The 20,509-nt window shown below is 33.6% G+C and overlaps 1 long non-coding RNA gene across 2 annotated transcripts in view; it reads right to left on the minus strand.

The window, feature by feature from the left end:
- The window catches only part of LOC126903669 (uncharacterized), a 35,498-nt gene that overhangs the window by 9,449 nt on the left and 5,540 nt on the right, over positions 1 to 20,509 (minus strand). The window contains exon 1 of one of the 2 annotated variants that reach the window (XR_007703568.1): positions 15,693 to 16,198. The exons of the other annotated variant lie outside the window; for it this stretch is intronic. This is a non-coding gene — a long non-coding RNA (uncharacterized LOC126903669). Of the gene's footprint in view, positions 1 to 15,692; positions 16,199 to 20,509 lie in introns of those variants that run through there. 2 annotated transcript variants of the gene reach the window in all.

Genomic DNA, 20,509 nt, shown 5'->3' on the forward strand with positions numbered 1-20,509 from the left:
CGAGAAATCGTTTCACCTCTCAATTAACATTTGCGTAATTAATATGAAATAAACTATTTTTTACTTTCAATTTATCAAGTAAAACACTTGGTAAGTATTCTGAGTAATTACAGTGCAAATGGCGCGTCCTATATAGAGGAACACAAATCTAACTTGATTTGGTTATTTTTTGAAATAATAGAATTCACTGTGTTTAATGTTGTACAAACACTTTAGTCCGAGCGCAAAAGATATCTCTTGTATACATGTATAGAGATGACAAAAAAAAAAAAAGACTGCCCGTTAGTGGCCCACATCGTAACGAGTGCACTAAAATACTATTAACATAGTTTAACGGAGACACCCTGTATGCGCACACACACACATACTCGGTAAAGGCTATTGTGTGCGAGGCGACAAGTACTTGAAAACCGCACGTTTTTTTATCCGTTGTCGCGATTTTACGAGCGAAAATAATCGCCGTTTCGGTCAGCCGACATGTCCAAGCCGAGTGTCCTTATCTTTTTCGAAGAGTTTTAGATCTGACCAAACGACGACTGCGCTCGAGACACGATATTTATGCAGATGTAATAAACGGCACAGTAAAATGCCATAACTGTGTACGAGATAATGTTATTTCTTCTGTCGCGTTTGCACGCAACAGTCGCAATCGTTTCTAGACCCCTAAAAGCGAAAACCAAACGGTCGTGTGAGACTTGTTAGACTCGGAAAAATCACGGCCGGCTTTTGATTCAATCGCTTGGCGGCACAGTCCAAAACCGATTTCGGTGGCATTCCAAGTTCGCGGCCTCCTCTCGAACAGATTACATTGTACGCGTTCATCGCCAGATCAATCCGGTAGCCGTCAGATCGTCGCGATTACACGCATGTTCCATACGATTTCCTATTTATGTCGAACCCCCCCGAGTACATCTGCGCCGTAGCCCCGAAAACGTTATTGTCGCCATTGTGTGCGCGCGTTGTATCCGAATGATGTGAGAAGCGCGTGCATGTGACCTCCGGTGCCACACACGGTATCAACACCTGCGGTTTCTTCGGAAAAAAAAAATAACAACCATCTGAGAATATTAAAACATTGGAACGCGTCCGTTTCGTATACGAAACCAGTGCCCCGAGGAAACGACGGCCGCTGACATTTCGTTTGACGTAAAATATTAATTAAAACGTCCGGTCGCCGTTGAACGTCATACAAAAAACTCCTTATACAATTACACAAAGTCTAATGAAATTTGTGTAGACCTCGATGACCGTAATCGGATATTGGAAACGCACTACACGAGCATAGCAGTGTGTGCACACGTGCGAGCAATACCTATAAGCTTCATAATAATATAGTTATAATAGCGCTATGATCATAATATGAGTTTCTCGAGTGTCAAAACGGGTCGGTGATTTGTTGCCGTGAATCCCAAGGATGTTGCGCGCAGAGTATGTGCGATAATATAAAAAAATAATAATAAAATAAGGTGTGAATATGATGGTTTGCTCAATCGTTGGCACAAGTGACTGGATGCCGTTGCCAACGGCGGACAATACGGTCATGGGTCACAATGCACAGGTTTATACTTTTTCAGAGCTGTGTTCTACTCGTTTGGCAATTACCACTCAAGTCATGAATTAGTATTCTGGTCGACTTTCGGCGACAACCCTTCTCGAGTGCCCTAGATAAAATTTAAAAAAATATATTAACCCAATAGCAGCTCAATTTAGTTCAAACTTCGATGCGAATCTACAACGTGTTAATTTTACCTCGATGTTTTATTTTTCCAAAATATTATACGAACATGATATTTATGTAAACATCAGATAACTCATCATAGTTAAGTTCCTTTATTTTGGCCGATAACGCTTTGAATAATTTAATAAATAAATTAAAAATAACAATTTTTTTATTTAAACCGAGATTCATGATTTCAATTAGAATCTAATTAAATTTCCAAGTCATTATTATTTTAATAAAAAAATTTAATTTTAGAAAAGTTAATTTTCATTGAAAGGGTAAGACAGCAAAAATAAAAAATATTGTTCGAGAATAAATAAATTACAATTATGGCAAAGTTAATAGATATTTTTTCTCAAATAATATGAAATTTGTTGTGAATGATTTTCTATAATTTTATTTTATTTTTCTTAATATATATAATGTTGCAATCAATAGTAATAATATTCTATCATATAAATGAAATAAATTTTATACAAATCAATATTATTCGAATCAAATAATGTAAAAACCACAATAACTCCTCTAAGTACCTGTAAATCGAATTATTCTTTCTAATATAATAAAGTTATATCACATAACGAAACTACGTTAGTCTCACGATATCTTCTACCTTCATATGAGTTATAAAACTTTACCCATAATTATATAATAATACGCTCACGTTATGATCAGTTTGTCTAATTTTTATTAGATTTATAATAATAAATCAACTTGGCGTTTCCAACGAATAGAATTATGTATCCGTGACCTTTCAAAAAATAAAAAATGTAAAAAACTATGACTAGTATAATAAGTAATTGGTTGAGCAAACACTATTTTAGATAAAATATAATGTATGACCACAGGAGCAAACACGCAAAGTAAAAAACGCTAGATTGCAATTAAAAAATGATTAATTACAACAGGATTCAACCGGCTGGAAGTAATTATGAATGATTCCAAGCGATTATATATGAAATTAATATATATATATATATATATATATATATATATATATATATATTAACTTTGAGTATCAAATTATTTCAATAGAACAGGTGAAAACAAGGTCACGAAACAGAACTTAACTCTATAATTCAATAGTTTCAAAATAAATTTATTTTGGCAAAAAAAAGTATAAAAACTTGTATTTTGCGATTTGAATATTAAATAGGATATATGACGAAAGACACACTGCCTTCTAACTTTTTCGTCTAACGAACGTTCTAACTAATTTCTTGTTTTTTGTTTCAAAATTTAATAACATAACATTAATGTTATGTGATTTATAATATTACAGTTTTTAAAATTAATTATTCATTGAGAGATCGTTAAAAAAATCGACAATCACTTTATTACACAATACGTAAAGTACATTTTACCAAGTTTTTGGTGATAATATTCAACACTACTTTCTGTTAGAAGTCTTTAGCATTGATCTAGAAAGCTAACATAAAAAGCAGGATTTTGTGGCGCTTAAAAAATAACGTCGAAAATAAGATGCCAAAAGAGGTTTTCAGTGTCAATTCTGTGCACAACATTCTAGTAACATAAAAAGGCTATATACAAAAATTTGATACACGAATATTTTTTTACAAGATAAAAAACATAAATCCGTTTCTATCCCTTAGTGTAGTGTATGGTATTCAATTTAAAAGTAAAAATTTTATAAATTCCGCGAAAATAACGTATAACTTGAAACTCGAGCTGAATATATTGAAAACAAAGTTATTCGCATGTTTATGGGAGCCAATATTTGGTTTTTCAAAATCAAAGACCTCGTTATTACTTCCGTCAACACTTACGGTGATCATTTGCTGAACAAAAGACATGAACTGCACATGGGTGGAAAAAATTTACTTAGTCAAAGTTCAGTTCAGTAATTGATGTAAAATTGGAATCGCCATCCCTTTCTCCGGAGACCCTCTTTGTACTACCCACTGCGAAGTAAAAAAAATTAAGAATTGTATCCTTTAGTGGAGGCCGCAATTGTGTATGTGTATGAGTATGAACTGTTAAGAAACCTCCCCTTTGATTAAGGTTATTTACTTTCGCTATTTTTAATAACGAAAATGTAACACGCTATATAATTACAACAGCGCCGATCAACAGATGAGTTATTTAGATAAAGTCATAGAAGCAGCAACTATAAACTTGGGACTAATTTTTATTAAATAAATTCGGCAAGTTGTGGTATTTAGGTAAGTATTTTAATTCGATCCCATCGATGTCAATTATAAAAAATTTCTCGTCTTCTCTATAACACAAGCAACTGCTTATGAGAAACGTTAGACATATGACTTATTATTGAAAAAATAATTAAACATAATTTTATTTAAACATAATAAAAATAAATTTTTACTAACGTAAAGTTACGTTGAAAAATTCATGAATTTCGGGCAATGTTTTTTTATTGTTATTTAATTTGACTATAGCCTATAGATGCCAAATGAAAACTCTGCATAAATTCATCAAACAACCGTCTCAAACTTTTCTGCGATAAAAACTAATACATTTTTTAGCTTCTGTTGCAATGAAAAATATATTATGACAATTATGACTATCTAGTTATGATTTTGACGTTACCAACGGAAAAATCAGGAGGATTTTTTTTTTTTAGGTTGTCAAACCCTTAAGAATATTGACCAAAACATATTGATGTACATGCAAATGCATTACGCCCATCCGACCTCTCCTTATCATCGACAATAGAACACACACACACACCTGTACTCCGCCGTAACCCTTCAACGTACACACGTATGGACAACGACGTGCACTATGATTTCAGCTGCGTGTCACAATAGGAAACGAGACTAGCGGAGGCGGTCGCGCGCAGACGACAATAGCGAAACGGCCGCCGTTTCATATCATTCGCTTAATACCTAAACGTGTACGGTCGACATGTAATTTAAAATTTCTCTCGCTCGTTACAATAACACATGGGTATTACCATTGTAACCGTACGAGCTCAGTCCCTCATCCGAAATCGGCCGGATCGTCATTACGTCCAAACAATGGACGCGCGCTTTTCGCCCACGCGCAAAGGACGTGTCAATCCTTACCAGAATAATGATAGGTAACAACACTCGTGACGCTACGGCCACCACTATCAGGGACACCGCGAACGGCACCCATTCTCTGACGAGGTGCGTCGCCGGCCGGTTTTCTAATTGCGCGCACGCGTTCACAACCGCGTACCCGGTTATTAACGCGCAATATATTTCCTGGCCGTTTCGTATACGGCAATAATAATGATAATGATGACACACGATAAATCTGTTAACAACAATCTCCGTCGTTGTCCCCGTGCCGCGTCGCGGGCCAGCGGCGGCGCTCCACTGTCATTAGCAGGGCGGAGAGATCAACGCGTACTCTGATCGCAGGCACATGAGCGTACCTGTGGCACGGCGATGCGTTTACAGGAGAGAACGGCGGCCGGGGCGTGGAGATTAGACACGTGTAAACGTTAATAATAATGATGTCGAACGATACGGACGTGTGTGGATAATCAAAAAACTGACTGCCACGACCGATGCTGACGATGATAATAACAGTGTGTGTATATGATAATATTATGAGCCCAATGATATTGAGACGTTGTCGTTTCGAGAACGTGTGTCACAGGCGCCTTCTATTTGCCCACTAAGAGACTGTGGCCATACTGACAAACTGCTCAAGTTTCGATATAATCTAATACATCAAATTAAACACTTTGAAAGGAGTTAATTGTTTTTCTTTTTACCAAAAAGTACACTTATCGAAAATATATAAATGTGTTGGTAAAGTCCTCTTACTCATACGATTACTACTAAACGGTATTAGATTTCCCTAATCATCTTAAGCTCTCATTTATCGATTAGACCGAGCAATGTTAAAATATATCGAACGCAATTAAATCATTATTATAAAAATAAGAATGGCGCTAGAAATCGCGGAAACTGTTGAATTTTTTTTTTTAGTAAAATAAAGAATGTTTTTTTGCGAGAGTCACTTCTTTGAACACCCCAAATACTTTATATATGATGTGTGAATTTATGAGTTGCCTTCACACAAAATACGAATTGGACATTTTTCTGTCTTGTAAAATGTGGACACAATAACGTTTTCATTCGTAAAAAAAACACGGCAAACATTGTTTGCTAAAATAAACATTCATACAAACCAAACTTTGATTATGTAAACTTCATCGATCGATAATTACAAAATGAAAGACTACGACAGAGATCAATTTCGACCAACGAAAAATGATTTTTGTATTTTATTTTTCCGATTGCTCAAATCTAGTTTTTAAATATATGCGCTTACGTTGCTAAATGCCGAGTAGAAGAACTTCGACTGCATTCGTATGTCGTAGTAATGAAAAAACATTGCGAGCGATCTTGGAACGCGTTGGACAAAGTTTATTGCACGCGGCACTTTATAAAGGTAAAAAACGTTAGTAATTTTTTTAAATGTCGATACAGCAGGAAAAAAATCCATAACGACACCTATTCTCGTATTATTCGGTTGCCGGAAGAACGTTGGTGCACCACACAGAGTTCCTCCAGGTGTCGGAGCAGCGGAGGAGGAGAAGGTGTTGCACGTGTTTTATGCAAATTTACGTCCCATACGGGAAATGTTAAGGCGGCACCCCGAGACTGGGCGTTGGGCGCTGCTATATTTTATTGTTGCATTGTTAATTCGTTTAGACGCAATAATAATAACAACACCAAAATACCACACGTTTAACGAACGAAAATTCTTGTGCCCTCTTTCGGTTGCCCAGCCCCAATTTGAGTTAATGTTATTATATCGAAACGGTACGTATTTTCAGGCGATCCGCCTTTGAGGGGAAGGCGAACGGTGACGCACGACGGGACGCGGAAATCCCAAACCAACAATCACAGTCGTCAAGCTTCTCGATTATTATAATTACTATTGTTACCGTAGAATTTCAGTCAACGGCCCGAACCACTTGGGTTGTAAACTCCGACACCAACCACTTGTTTACATTCGCTCGGCTAAATGTCTCCTTCGTCTTGCATTACTCTTCTACTTCTTCAGTCTCATGAGTCGACCTATAAATTTCAGTGGTTCATTCGATTTACACTCATAATCTCCCAGACGGCCAATAAAATGTATTGCCGTAAGAGACCCGCTGCTCATAAAACCCGGAAATCTTACAATGACATCTAAATTCCTCCTGTACAGACTTTGAAACGAAGAATTCATACAAATAGATAATTTTGCAACGCATTCATCGCCATGAAAAAACGATAATTTTTCATTTCGGTACAATTATAAGGTGTGCTAATTAATGTATTAACTAACTCACATTCACACTGGTAACTACTAACTCAACCATATAACATTTTTTAATTAGGATTTGAGAAATTAATTTGGTGCGAATTTCAATTGAGTATAGCTTTAAAATATTCAATGTGATACAAGAATGAAATGTATATTTTTCAAACTCTTATATACAGGGTGTTCAGTCAGTAAAGAAACCGATCAATTGTTACGTACATTGAGGGACAATACAGACCCGTTTCCTTACTTACTCAACGCTCTATATATGAATTTATTAACAAAACTATTTAAAATATTCCATGTTGTAGCTCTTTAATATAACTTTTTTTTTATGTCGTCATACATAAAGATTCGCTATATTTTTACTTAAATAAATTATACTACCGTTGAATATATGTTTGTTTACAAATTTTAACAACGGCCACAAAATTTTCTTTGAGAATTATCATATTACTTTTAATAATAATTTGAAGTTTCAGTTATTTAACATCAATATTCACTATTATCTTAATTATACATTTTATAATTTCACTAAACAAGCATTTTGAAGAGACAGTTAAACAAATAACAGTTAGCCATGATAATTTGATGAAAAAAATATCGACGTTGAATTGAACTTAGAAAATTGTTTTCAATATAGCGAAAAATTAATACTCAATGATCACAAAGGTTTGTTTTTTAGTCGATAATTAGCCTGAAAACCAGGGTCAAAGTAGCTGTGGTGAGAATATTTTAATGGTAATTATTTTGCCTAAGGATTTTGCATATATTACAATGTTAACATCAATAACAGCAGTGTTAAATACTGTTCACTTTTGAGTATATTAATTTTACTAGTTTCAAACAAAAGTATCGTAAACAAATTATGAGTTTAATTAAAAATAATGAATTAATTGTTTTTATGAAAACCAAGCTCATAAATAGTACTCTTAAAAGATGGTAAGGTACATTAATGTATACTAACGCACTGTTTATTATAATTATCAATTAATCAAACAACTATGTGTTGTAAGTATGCGGAAACAACATTTCATGTGTGTGAAGTGACGTTTTTGTATTCGAAATAAAAAACTGTCATGTATATTATTTCTGAGTGGAATGACTATAAAATATATGTCCTAGACATGATGTACTCCACCGCTTAAACATCGTTGAATAGCAATAATTAAACAGGCATTTGAAACTAAACGCATCACATTATCATTATAAATATATTTAAAAATAATTTATTTATATCTCTTACAATATTACCAATTAACCTGAACGATTATTGTTTTGTAGAGAATAATGATACAAATGTTCGGTACAACAGCTTATGTGAATTTCTTAACTACAAACATTTTCTAAACTGAAAAAATTCAGTAAATGACATAACTGTAATTGTACGATGAGCAAATCAATTGTACCCCTTACCGTTTTCAGCACCTGTGTGCAAAATGTAATCTCACAATCATCAGGTGAGACTCGACCCCGAGGAGGGTTTGAGCCTCTTTATCGATTTGTAATTCTAATTTAAATATACACATACTCTTAATAAAAATACCTCCCCGTGCTCGTCATAATATTTTCTTGATTTTTAAAAATCAAAATAGTAACTAGAATGAAAAAAGGAAAATTTTTGTTGATTTCAAAATATAGCGGGTAAAAAAATTATTCATTTTACTAGTTATGAGTATTAAATTTGCTTTTTTGTAACATATTAACCGAAATAATCCAATATCATTCCAGTGCAGCACAGAAAAACGCAGACATAAACATCCTAAAGACTCTGTCTTCTTTTTATTTTCTTGTAAAATATAAATTCTAGAAAGTGAGTTGATAGCTCAAGAGAAAGGTCTGTTTGATAAAATACTAAATATGATTTAAAATTTAAGTAATATTTTAAAAAATTGTAAAAATGACAAATTTATATATAAACTATTTTTTTATATTGTTCTACTTCAAATCTGGAGAATGGATTTTACTATTTACGGTTTTGTAGATCACATTGGAAAATATAATGTACAGTCAAGATTTTCAGAACTCTATAGTATAAATCATAACGATTTTTTTTACCCTAAGTAATCAAATCTAAAACTACGATTTCTTAATAGTCTTATTTTAAGTAAATAAGTGCTTAGATTTTAGACTATTAGCGAGCGCATTTTTTTCAATTAATTAAGTGAAGAAAGAATATTCTAAAGAAAATTTTCAGTAACGTAACTATCCTTGAGAATATTCTTTTGCGCATTATTATGATAAAATATATTCTTAAAAAAAAAAATTAATAATTTCTTTACGAATATTTTATTAAACTTGAAAATCATTTGAAGTAATGAATATTTACTGGAAATTTATGATACAAAAATAATTATCTTTTCCTTGGTTGATATCCAATAATAACAATAACATCAAAAATTCTCCAAAAAACAATCGAGTAAAAAAATGATTCTATTGGCATTTATGTGGCAGCTTCTTTTTGTTTTGCATTTATACGACTTCTTAATATTTTTGCATTTATGTGGCTTCTAAATATTTTTTTTTATTTCGACAGCTTTTTAATGTTTTTCTCGATTGTTTTAATAATTATTACACGACCAACTAAAATTGCATTATTTCTTACTTGTGACCTCTGTGCATTGGGTATGCAAACTTTTGTAAATCTTTTTTAAATATAGTCTAAAAGATTTCGTACTTTGGGTACTTGACAGATATGTGTAACACGAATAAAAATTACCATCTTCTGTCCTTGAAAATACTCAAATTCTGGTTCAAATAACAAGTAATTCTTTTACCATTTATTTTCAGATTAATGGAACCAATTTTAATAATCGTATCTATCAATCTATCTATCCATCAAAACGTATCTAGTTAATTACCCTCAAATATAGATAATTTTCGATATTTTTAAAACTTTTTTTACTTAAAACTGTCATTATTTTTTGATAAATTAATGAATCAAAACAAATTATTTTTATAAATATTTTAGATATTTCCCTATCACTTTTTTTTTTTAAAGTCGAAATTCAAAATGGTACAATGACAAAAAAGTTTCCTTTTAAATTAAAACTGGAAATATTAACACCTTTATATGTATCATAAATTTAACCTTTTGTAAATATTTCAATTAAAAAAATTTACCTTTAGACTTGTTTTTGTAGTGTAAATAGATACTATATTCAAAAAAATATAGAATATTATATTAATATTAAGTTTTTAATACAAAAATAGCTTTCGTATTGAAATTCTCAATTTTATATTTTTAATGTTACATTACTTTAATATTTTCTTAAAAATGTTTGTTATTTATATTTAATTGGATAAAATCTCCATTTAAAAGTGGTTTTTGTTGCCAAAATGTCTAATGTCTAGAATCGCAGTTTTTAGCTTTGATACGAAGCTGAGAAGGTATTAATTTTACTATGATGTGTTTCTTTTTTGTGTCTGTTACCACTTTTTCTCAGCTCTTACCGAACCGATTCTTTTTAACCACATTTAGGATTGCTATAACAAATATTCATTCCAAAAAAAATTACCAATACAGCCTTAGTATTTGAAAAGTGCAGAAGAAAGTAACATTACTTAACAAGTTAACGTACGAAAAAAACATGAGTGAACATACTCTTAATTTGAATCAGCCAATTCAATCAGATGGTCATACGTTCCTAATCATACAAATTAAGAAGCGCAGCAAGTGAGAACTTAAAAAAAAAAATTTCAAAGATGAGTCAAAAGTACAGATAGATTAATTGACTTTCATAAAATCATTTAAAGTGTACATTTTATAATAATTCTATCACACACAATTATTTGTCAAATAGTAAACAATAACTAAAAGTAGTAAAACAACGTCTTTTTCTCGTTGACACTGAGCCTAATCAAATTAGAATTCATTTTTGGGATAAAGTCAATGATGTAAAAAAAGATAAAGAACTTGTACCTGACGTAAAAATATAACAGAGAACAAAACCGTTTATGATAGTAGAATTACTGAGAGGCAGCCCAGATACAAGCAATAAAGAATCATTTCAGGTTCATGAAAATGGTGAACGACTCTTATATGAAGAACAAGTATTTATGCCTAACGTAGAAATATAGAAGAAGAAAACAAAATCGATGTTAATTGAAGGAATGCTCAAATCCCAGTAGTAAGTAGTAAAACATTTCAGGTTAATGGAAATGGTTAAAGATCCTCACAAGAAGAAATAGTCCTAATGACTAACGATCAAAATGTAAAGGTAAACAAATAATTATTACATAAAGTATGTAACATTTTTTTACAGGTTGACTCCACTATGACTATTCATGCTATAAATAAAATGAGGCTAGATAATGTTCCTATGTATCAGTACCAAATGAAGTAAATCAAAAGCGAAAGAATATTAAGGTAAAACATGACGTGATTAAGGAATTTGATAATGCAATAACTACAATGGAAAATATGTTGAAGAAAAGAATAATTAATCAAGGAACTTCAGTTAAATCAAGAAATATCATAGATTCAATGCATATAGACGAAGGGCAATTACCCGTTTCCTTTCTTTGGCAATAAACCAACTTGCCAAAACACCCAAAATTCAATAAAATTTAAAAGAACACAGAAACACATCTTTCCAAAGATAAATTTTATAAAAGCAGTTTCTTTGACAGTAAGCGTTTTAGAAAATAATATGGAAAATCAAGATACTATTAATAGTACACATTTATTCTATATTACTCAGATAAATAAGGATCAAATTTACCACAAGAACTTAAGTAAACACACCAAAAACCATTAAGAACAATAGTAAGAAAAAAATTAATCTTGAAACAATCATATATGTTATTTATATATTAATTAATTTATATTATATAGTTATTAGGATTAAAATAAATACATTTTACTAATTAATGTTTAATAAATTAATTGAAAATATTTAAAAAGATTTTTAACTCATCATTACTTATACAAATTTTTTTAATGTAGTCATATTATAGCAGACATCTAGACGGGGATGGCTGTAACTCCTCACCGAATTATTTACTAAAAATGTTGCTTTTATTTAGATATTGAGCAAAAAATAACATTTATTTTGTTATAAAACAATGAACCCAACCCTCCCATCGATGTAACATATTTTTATAAATGGAGTATTAACTATTTACAAATAACAGCTTTACAGCTACATAAATGATACACATATATATGAAACTCACCTCACAATGTTATACTGATTTTAATTAAAAACTTTTTTTTCGTAAATGTATTATGTTCTAAAATCGAGATGGTTTTTTCCAATTTTCGGCAACAATAGGTCTAATTTTATTAAAATCGGGATCATTTGACGCACAGACTAATAAAATCGGTCCAGTGAGAACTAAGAATTTCAATGGACAGACAAAAAAACGCACATCCAGGTAAAAACTTCTCAGTTTTGCTAAACCGCTAAACCCTATTTTAGAAAATTAAAAAATTTGCATTTCAATTATATTTAAAAATTTTACCTATTGTAGAAATTTAAAATTTATTTTTCCAAAATTATCATTGAAGCCAAGTACAGGTTTTATTGCATTACATTTAAATAACTTTACCCTAGTCATTCGATACATAAAATTTAGTTAATTATTAGGTGACTAATCATCTATAAATTTAAGCAATGTCACGCCATGATTAAAAAATAAATTATATTGACCTAAAATAAATACTATAAAAATTCGATAGTTGAATTTTAAAAAACCTCGATGATGGTCAAAATTAACCTTCATTTTGCGAAAAAAACTATTTCTTCTTGAACTAGTTTACCTCTAAGTTAAAAAATATATACATTAATTGTCCTATTGTATCGTAGTGAATTTTCCCATTATTTTTAAAATATTTCTACTTAATGTATTACATAATAAGATTAATTTTTATTGTGCGTTTTTAATTCTAATGCGTAAGACTAAGCCAGATAAATTTCTACAATAGACATGTTCTTTTTTCATACATAAATCTAGTTTCCGCATAAGTTGGTTAAATAAAATTATTTAAAATTTAAAAACAAACATTCCAACCGGTTTAATTGCATTGAAAATAAAATCTATCAACAGTATACAGTAGAATCTATTAGCAAAAATTGTTACTTAATCTTAATTTATGCATTTGTCGATAAAAAAAATAAACCACAAATTTTCTTCTCTGAAAGCTGATTAACATTACCATTAACATTAACATATACATTAAAAAAAATTTACCATTTTTTACATTTAAATATGATTTTATCGAGAAAAATATATGTTTGAAGAGATGTTGCTAATTTCCATTCGATAATTTCATCTGCCCTAATACATATTGATTCAGTCAATTGATATCTAATTACTTTTTCATATCACTTAAAACCAGTCAATATATTTAATGTGGTAACGTCCTTATAAGTCAATTTTAATTACTGTACAAATTTTAGCAGAAAACATGTATAAATGTTGTCGAAACTAAATAGTTTTTTATTGATTACAGTAAAAATTGCATCAAATTTATAAACTTAAAATATGTTCAGTTTAATGGAAAAGATGAAATAACAGATAGTAAATAAATATCAGATGACTACATTATAATTGCTTGAGTAAACTTATTTAACTTTTTTTTTTACTCGTCCAAATTTTAAATGGATTATGTCACCATCTTTGTAGTACTGTGTTTATTTTGTAGAGCTCTACGACACTTCGATATCCGACTCTTCAGCATAATATTTCAAGTTAAAAATTCAGCCGTGTGGCGAACAGTCCTATCCAAAAATTGTAATTCACTGGCAACACACACCCGATGGACGATAAAGTAAAACTAACATGTATAAAAGTAATAACTACCTAATCAAATGATAAGTACAATATTTTAATCGAACCAATCCCGTCCCTTTTGCGGAAGCAACAAAAAACATAGAATTCTCGACTATTGGTTCTGGCAATAAAAAGTTTTACTCTGACCACATTTCCTAAAACATTACTGTTATTTAATTAAAAATGGTAATTTATTTAATTTAAAAAAAAAAAAAAGTATTTATCGTTTTAATGTCATTCAATGGTAAGTTGTGATTACTATACAACAAAAATATATGTATAAAAAATTTATAAATTTTTCGCGTCAAGTATAACTTCCAAGTTAAATAAACATTGGCTATATGTAAATAAAACATTTTAATTACACTTATTAAAAAATCGTTTATCCAAAATTTTTGAAGGTGGAATTAATAAAAATAATTTTTTCACGTGAATGTGCGTATAAATATGTTTACTTTATTTTGTTGTTTTAACGACAATTATTTTGACACTCCATGGTAATACATTGATTATTCATTTAAGTATTAATTTACAATGAATTAGCAAACATCATTATTATTCAAAACTTAACTTACTACTGCCTAACTAGGAAGGTAAATTTATTTTTACCAAAGATATAATAAATTCATTACTATCCGATGTTTCAACATATTAGATTTGATATAGTTAAAAAGCGAGTTGATGAACATGTTTTAGTTTTATATCACAATTCATTATAAATCGGTCATCGATATTATCGAATGAATCCAAAGTGTATTATGATTAATTTTGTTAATGTTCAATTACCATTTTTCTTATGTAAAAATTTATATTGTCATTTTCTTTAATAATAAAATAGTGAAAATTTAAGTAAAAGACCATTAAGATAGTTGTTTTTTTCAAATAAAATTTACAAATTTTTACAGATGAACTACAGTTACGGTTCTGCAAAGACTCAAATGTAATATGAAGATAATGTAATACTAAGGAAAATAAATGATAAAGTCGTATTCGCTTAATAGTGTGTAGTAGAACTGGTTTTGGTCGTAGGTTTAGGCTTTTTATCATAACACCTTGTTGAATAACATTCAAGAAAAAGTTTTATTTTTTTCGAAAATTATACGAACTACTATTGAATATTGTCACAAACAAATCGAAAATGACCATAAAAGACCGTACCATATCAATTATTGGGCGTGTTAAAATGAAATAAATTCGCTAGATTTTTAATATTTAAAACAAAATGACGATAATTATTGAGATTCTCCCCACAAAAAGAGACACAAACCATTCACTGCGAGACAATGTCCATGTACCCGTAAGTTTCCGGTCTGGTTCTTTTATTTTGGAGCATCGTGACTTAGTCGTCTCCTTACCGCCCGGCTTTTATATTTATACGTTACGATTGTTACAATATTATTGTGTAAACTTGAATATGAAATATGTTTGAAGACCAGATCTGATGTGTTCAGTCATCTAGTATCTATGTATTATTTATTTTTTGCCACCGTCAATAATAGACAGTTGAGAATTAATGAATGAAAGTATAACGTGAGGAGGTACAATCATAATTTGCCGTTCATCAAACACAAATGACTTAGTGTGTGTGTGTGTGTGTGTTTTGTATAAACGAAGATTCGATTGTTTGCGAGCTTACATCACGTCCGTTTTGGAGGCGCTCGTGGGCGGAACGACCGATGTGTATTGCGGTGCATTCTAAACGCTCCCTCTTTGGCCCCCCTTCGTTCACCTATGTGTGTGTGTGTGTGTGTGTTACCCATTGTTTTTCGTCGGCCGGAGACGACGGCAGAGCCACGTAACCACCGGCATATCCGCCAAAAATAAAAAACTTAACCATAAAAATAATAAATAAAAAAATAATAATATGTGTATTGTGTACACTGGTCGCAACACACGTAGAACATCCGACGACGTGAGACAATACCTGTGCCAGTAAGATCCATTGACTGTCGTAACCAATCGTCACGTATATAACGAACGAGACAGGCTGAAAACGGACGGCGGGCGTCCAGGAATGTCCTGTGCCAACGTAACTCCCGAAAGGGCGCGGATATCCGGGACTGCTGACTTGGTTATTTTGATGGTCTTGAGACAGTAGAACATCGTGTGAATCAAGAGCCCAACACTTCCATCACAAAGTTCATTTTAATTCACATTAATTCAATTTACAACATTGAAACGATTTTCTTCATTAAATAAAATACTTTTGTTAAACAAAAAATGTTTTAGGAACATAAATGATTTTTTCGACGACCTAACAAAACCTATTATTTAAACTAATCTATGTTTACATCGATTCATTAGCTGCTTAAAGTAAATTATTAGTTATTTTCGCCGTATCAGCACCTCGCTAAATCATTACTACTGTGGTAGTCCAAACGAAAATAGCAAAATAGAAGCCACCGGAAGGGAATTAGGATCTTCTGTTGGCCCCACCGCCAATGATCCGATCAACTAAAGGACAATTAACGACGCAACAAAACAATAACAATAATAAGCAAGACGACATAAAATACCGTCGCAGTGCTCAAATTTTAAATAATTGAATAAAATTCCACGGTCTTAAAATTGTACAATTTTAATAAGTAAATAATTTTAATAGTTATATTGAATTTACAAATGCAGTAAAATCAGGAACGCGTTGTACTTTGGTGTCACAGATATTACAAAAAAATTTGATTTAAGGAGGGATATCGAAATTTATGTAGAAGCTTAACTTTCGCCGTTTCTTTTTTCGTGGTGGTGATTCATTAATTATATAAATCATTTGTGGGCTTTCGATTTAGAAAATATTTTACCAATTGTAACTAGATTAATAAAACTCTATGATCGTGAGGTGGTATTCATTTAAACTATCATTTTTACTGGCCCAGGTTGTGTTTAGGTACACAATTCATAAAATACCTCAGTCTTACAAGTTTTGGAGTTAAAATTTATAAAAAAAAGCTGACTATTATACATCAAATAGATATAATATAAAGGAACAGATTTAAAACGGACGTTTGGAACATGGGTTAACTATAATTATAATATTTAGACTAAGGCAGGTTCGGAGGTATAAAAAGTGAATTTTATAATATATATATATATATAAGCTTAAATAATAATTTAAACTCCCGCAAAAAAATAAAAAATATATATTATTCTTTTTTTAGTATAAAACGAATAACAGTAAGAAACGGTCTATGGAAAATCTTCGCCAAACTCTTTAAGTAAATCAGAAGCAGAACGGTTTTCACTGAACGAAAATTAAATATAACTGTAGTTCAATGGTCTAGAGTGTAATTATAACAGACAAAAAAAAAAAAAAATTAACTACCAAAACTAATTTTCCTATGATAGTTGTGCTGCCGCGCAAATACATCGCAAGAATTCGCCTTAATGAAGTGGACAATCATCAATTGTAGATTTTACTTGGTCGCATTGTGCAAACATTCTGTTGCGCAAATAAAAAAAAAAACACGTTTTCTTTTTTACCGCCGTAATTCAGTCGACCCTTGGTAATTTTCTGCATCTTTTTCTCTGCCCATTTTTGTTATGCCTCTGAATAAATTAAACTGTACGTGTGCTACGCTGTCGCACACACAATATAAAAAAATAACATAGGTACATATTTTATTATATTAAAGACTTTGGGGAATTGTAACGCGGCCGACTTAAGTTCGAAGCGGCAGAAAGGGTGAAATTATTGTTGCCGTAATGATTTTACAACGCCCAGAAGTCGGTGCAGTGTACTTTTGCCTCCGGTGAAAATTATCGCTTCGCATTTATCTCGAGCACCGCGACCAAAGTGCTCCTCGCGCTCCGCGTCGCTTTCGTTTGCCCGCTCGACCCCTTTAATAATTTTTGTCGACCGCCGACACCCGTTTTTTTTTGTCCCTGGGACACCCGTAGTTTTCGGCACCCCCTCCGACCGCACCGATTTTAACCGATCCGTCACGAATCGTCCAAAAAAATCCGATTCCGCGTTATTGTTACGACCATTGTTATAATCGCGTCCACCGGTTACTACTATTGCGTTTTATTATTACTGTTTATTTTTATTTGATTTTTTTTTGTCATATAACCCACGTGTGCGCGCGTGTTGAACTCCCATTGTTTGGCCGGACAAGCTACCCTCCTCCTCCTCCACGCCCTTTACGGTGCGACGCTTTGTGTCCCCCAGGCCACAGAAACAAAAAAAATCACAACGGCAGCATTTGGGACCGGCAGGAAAACCGAGAAACCGAAAATCCTTGTGTGTTTGTACGGTGGACGTCGGTGTCGCACACGGCCGTGAGGTGGTTGTTACAAGCAGCAGAACAGTACAATGGACCAAGAAAGCCGTTCCCAGTTTTTTTTTTTTTAATAGCTACTTTCTAGCGCACACAAATATTTTTGTCGAACGGCGGCCGACGACTACTCCGTTCAAAACGTCCCATCGCTTTTAAAAATACGTGTCATATAATGCACACTAAAGGTAAAAGAATCCAGCGGAGAACGGACAGAATCCACGGCCCGTGTGTTTGTGTATGCGATGCGACGCGCGTGTGTGCGTTCCCCTCGCACTGTCCTCTCCGTTGGCGGTGGGTTACTCGACGGGTTTGAAAATAAGCCCGACAGCGGCCGCCGCCGCTTTGGCTATTCAATAACGAACACACACACACAACCGGACGGACATATTTACATATGAAAAAAAATATCATAGTAATAATAAAATATACCCGACGACACCGTATGCGAGCTCAATGAACCTACTACACCCTCCACAATGTGAGTCCGGATGGAGTGCACTACACCAACAGCGTCTCCCCCAGTGTCGGGACGAACAAGTTTCTGGGGTCAAGACGTTTCCAAAATCGGCTCGTAGCAAACCGATTGTTTACAAACGGTGTGTCTAAATCAATTCGTCGAAACAGCCTGACGGTTGTTCACTGCCCGTCGTATCCGATTGTGACCGGACGGCGGTGGATTTTTCATTTACATTGCATCGCACCTACGCGTAAGGTAATTGCATTTTATGCAAAATTGCGACCATGTCAAAAACCGCTAACGTTAATTAGTGTAGACGTTTAAAAAATCCGCCGTAAATATCAAGGTGTACACCTTCGTACCAAAAAAAAAAAAATAAAGAACCGCCACCAGCAATCCGTGCAAACTATTGACAGTTCAGTAACGTCGTGTTTCTCCCGCGCCGTACACCGGTTTTTTTTAACGTCCAAAGCCACAAACCCGCATAAGGTAAACCAGATTAATTACGGAGAACCGTTTGCTGGAAACTTTACCGAAAACCTTTCTCATCGGGGCAAAAAAAAAAACAACACCAGCGTTAACCGCGTATTATAAAACTTTTAAAATTTGAATAACTATATCTTCGTGTTGCGGTCTTGAAACATATTAAACAAACTTTGCGCGGAGATCCCGAGGCGCCACTGCTCTGCGGTTATCGTATGGAACACACACGCACTAACCCAAAACTTTTTTGCGGCGCTGTCTAACCCTTTTGGGGTATTCAATGCGAAGCCACGACCCGAGTTTACATCGAGTCGTTACATGTAGTGGTCGCCCCAAACGTTAAAAAAGGGAAAAAACGCGATCACTCGGTGCCGTTGATGTTCTCACGGACGTCGCAGTCGACAATTGTCGAACGACTCTGTGGGCGAACAGGTGACTTGCCGTGAGGGTCGACACTCACCCCGTGGTGGTGCTGATCGCGACGGTTTTCCAAATGACCGCCATGGCCCGTTACCGTTTCGTAGGTGCACCGTACGTGCGTTTTTAGCACTTTTGCTGTGACCCCTTGGGCGGCCGCACACGATGCACACTGGAGAGGCCGCGTACATAGTAAAACAAACGCGTTTAACACCAGACACGGTGTGTATTTCGTGTGAGTGTATGGCGATGATGTAGTGAAGTCGACGCGCACACACATCCGCCGGACCGTGTCATCTACCCGACGTTCAAAATGACTACAAGTGTAAATTTTCAACGGCAACAACGAGCGGACCTCCCATACTCACCACACACGGGCGACGTTAACAGCCCAAAATAATAATTAATAGCTCGCTGTGGATAAAGCGGATACCCCTACCGAAATTAATTATAATATCGTCGCGAACCGCACCACCACCACTACGGCGGCGACGACCCAGACAAATGCCACTGTCGTAGTGGCCGTTCTGACGTTGCCTATTTATTATTGCAGACGTGTATCGCGGCGAATTCTCGACACGTACTGCACCACCGAACCTATTGTTCATACCGCGTATGTGTAACGCACAAAAATAACGCAACAGGTATCCACAATATCCGCCGCATTCTTCTACGGAACGCGCTGTGCCCCGAGAGTGGTGCATGTCTTTCGTGCGGCCACCGCGCGCTCGTTTGGTTTTAGTCGTTTTTTCTTTTTTTTCGAGTTATGGCCGAAACATGACTGTAACAATAGGACCGACATTTGGGAGCACAATGACTCAGAATCAGCTGCCGCTCGGACCGGCAACGGCGACGCGATCGACCGAGAGAGGTAAAATTACCCCAGCGGTTCGTATGAAATGCACAAACGTAAATGAATTTTTTAGCAACCCCGTGCGCGTAAAGCGTCACCAGAGGACAACGCGGTTGCACAACAAACAGGTTTCCAACGAAACGTAAACAGCGTTTCGACCATAAACTTTTCAACGGGCTCACGCGGTTCCCCACAAACGGACCGGCTGTCACATAAACAACCCAACGAATATTATTATTTTCTTGTACAAATCGCGG

Source organism: Daktulosphaira vitifoliae, unplaced genomic scaffold (genome assembly GCF_025091365.1).
Source record: "Daktulosphaira vitifoliae isolate Bord-2020 unplaced genomic scaffold, ASM2509136v1 Scaffold_4, whole genome shotgun sequence".
In the NCBI taxonomy this organism is placed as follows: domain Eukaryota; kingdom Metazoa; phylum Arthropoda; class Insecta; order Hemiptera; family Phylloxeridae; genus Daktulosphaira; species Daktulosphaira vitifoliae.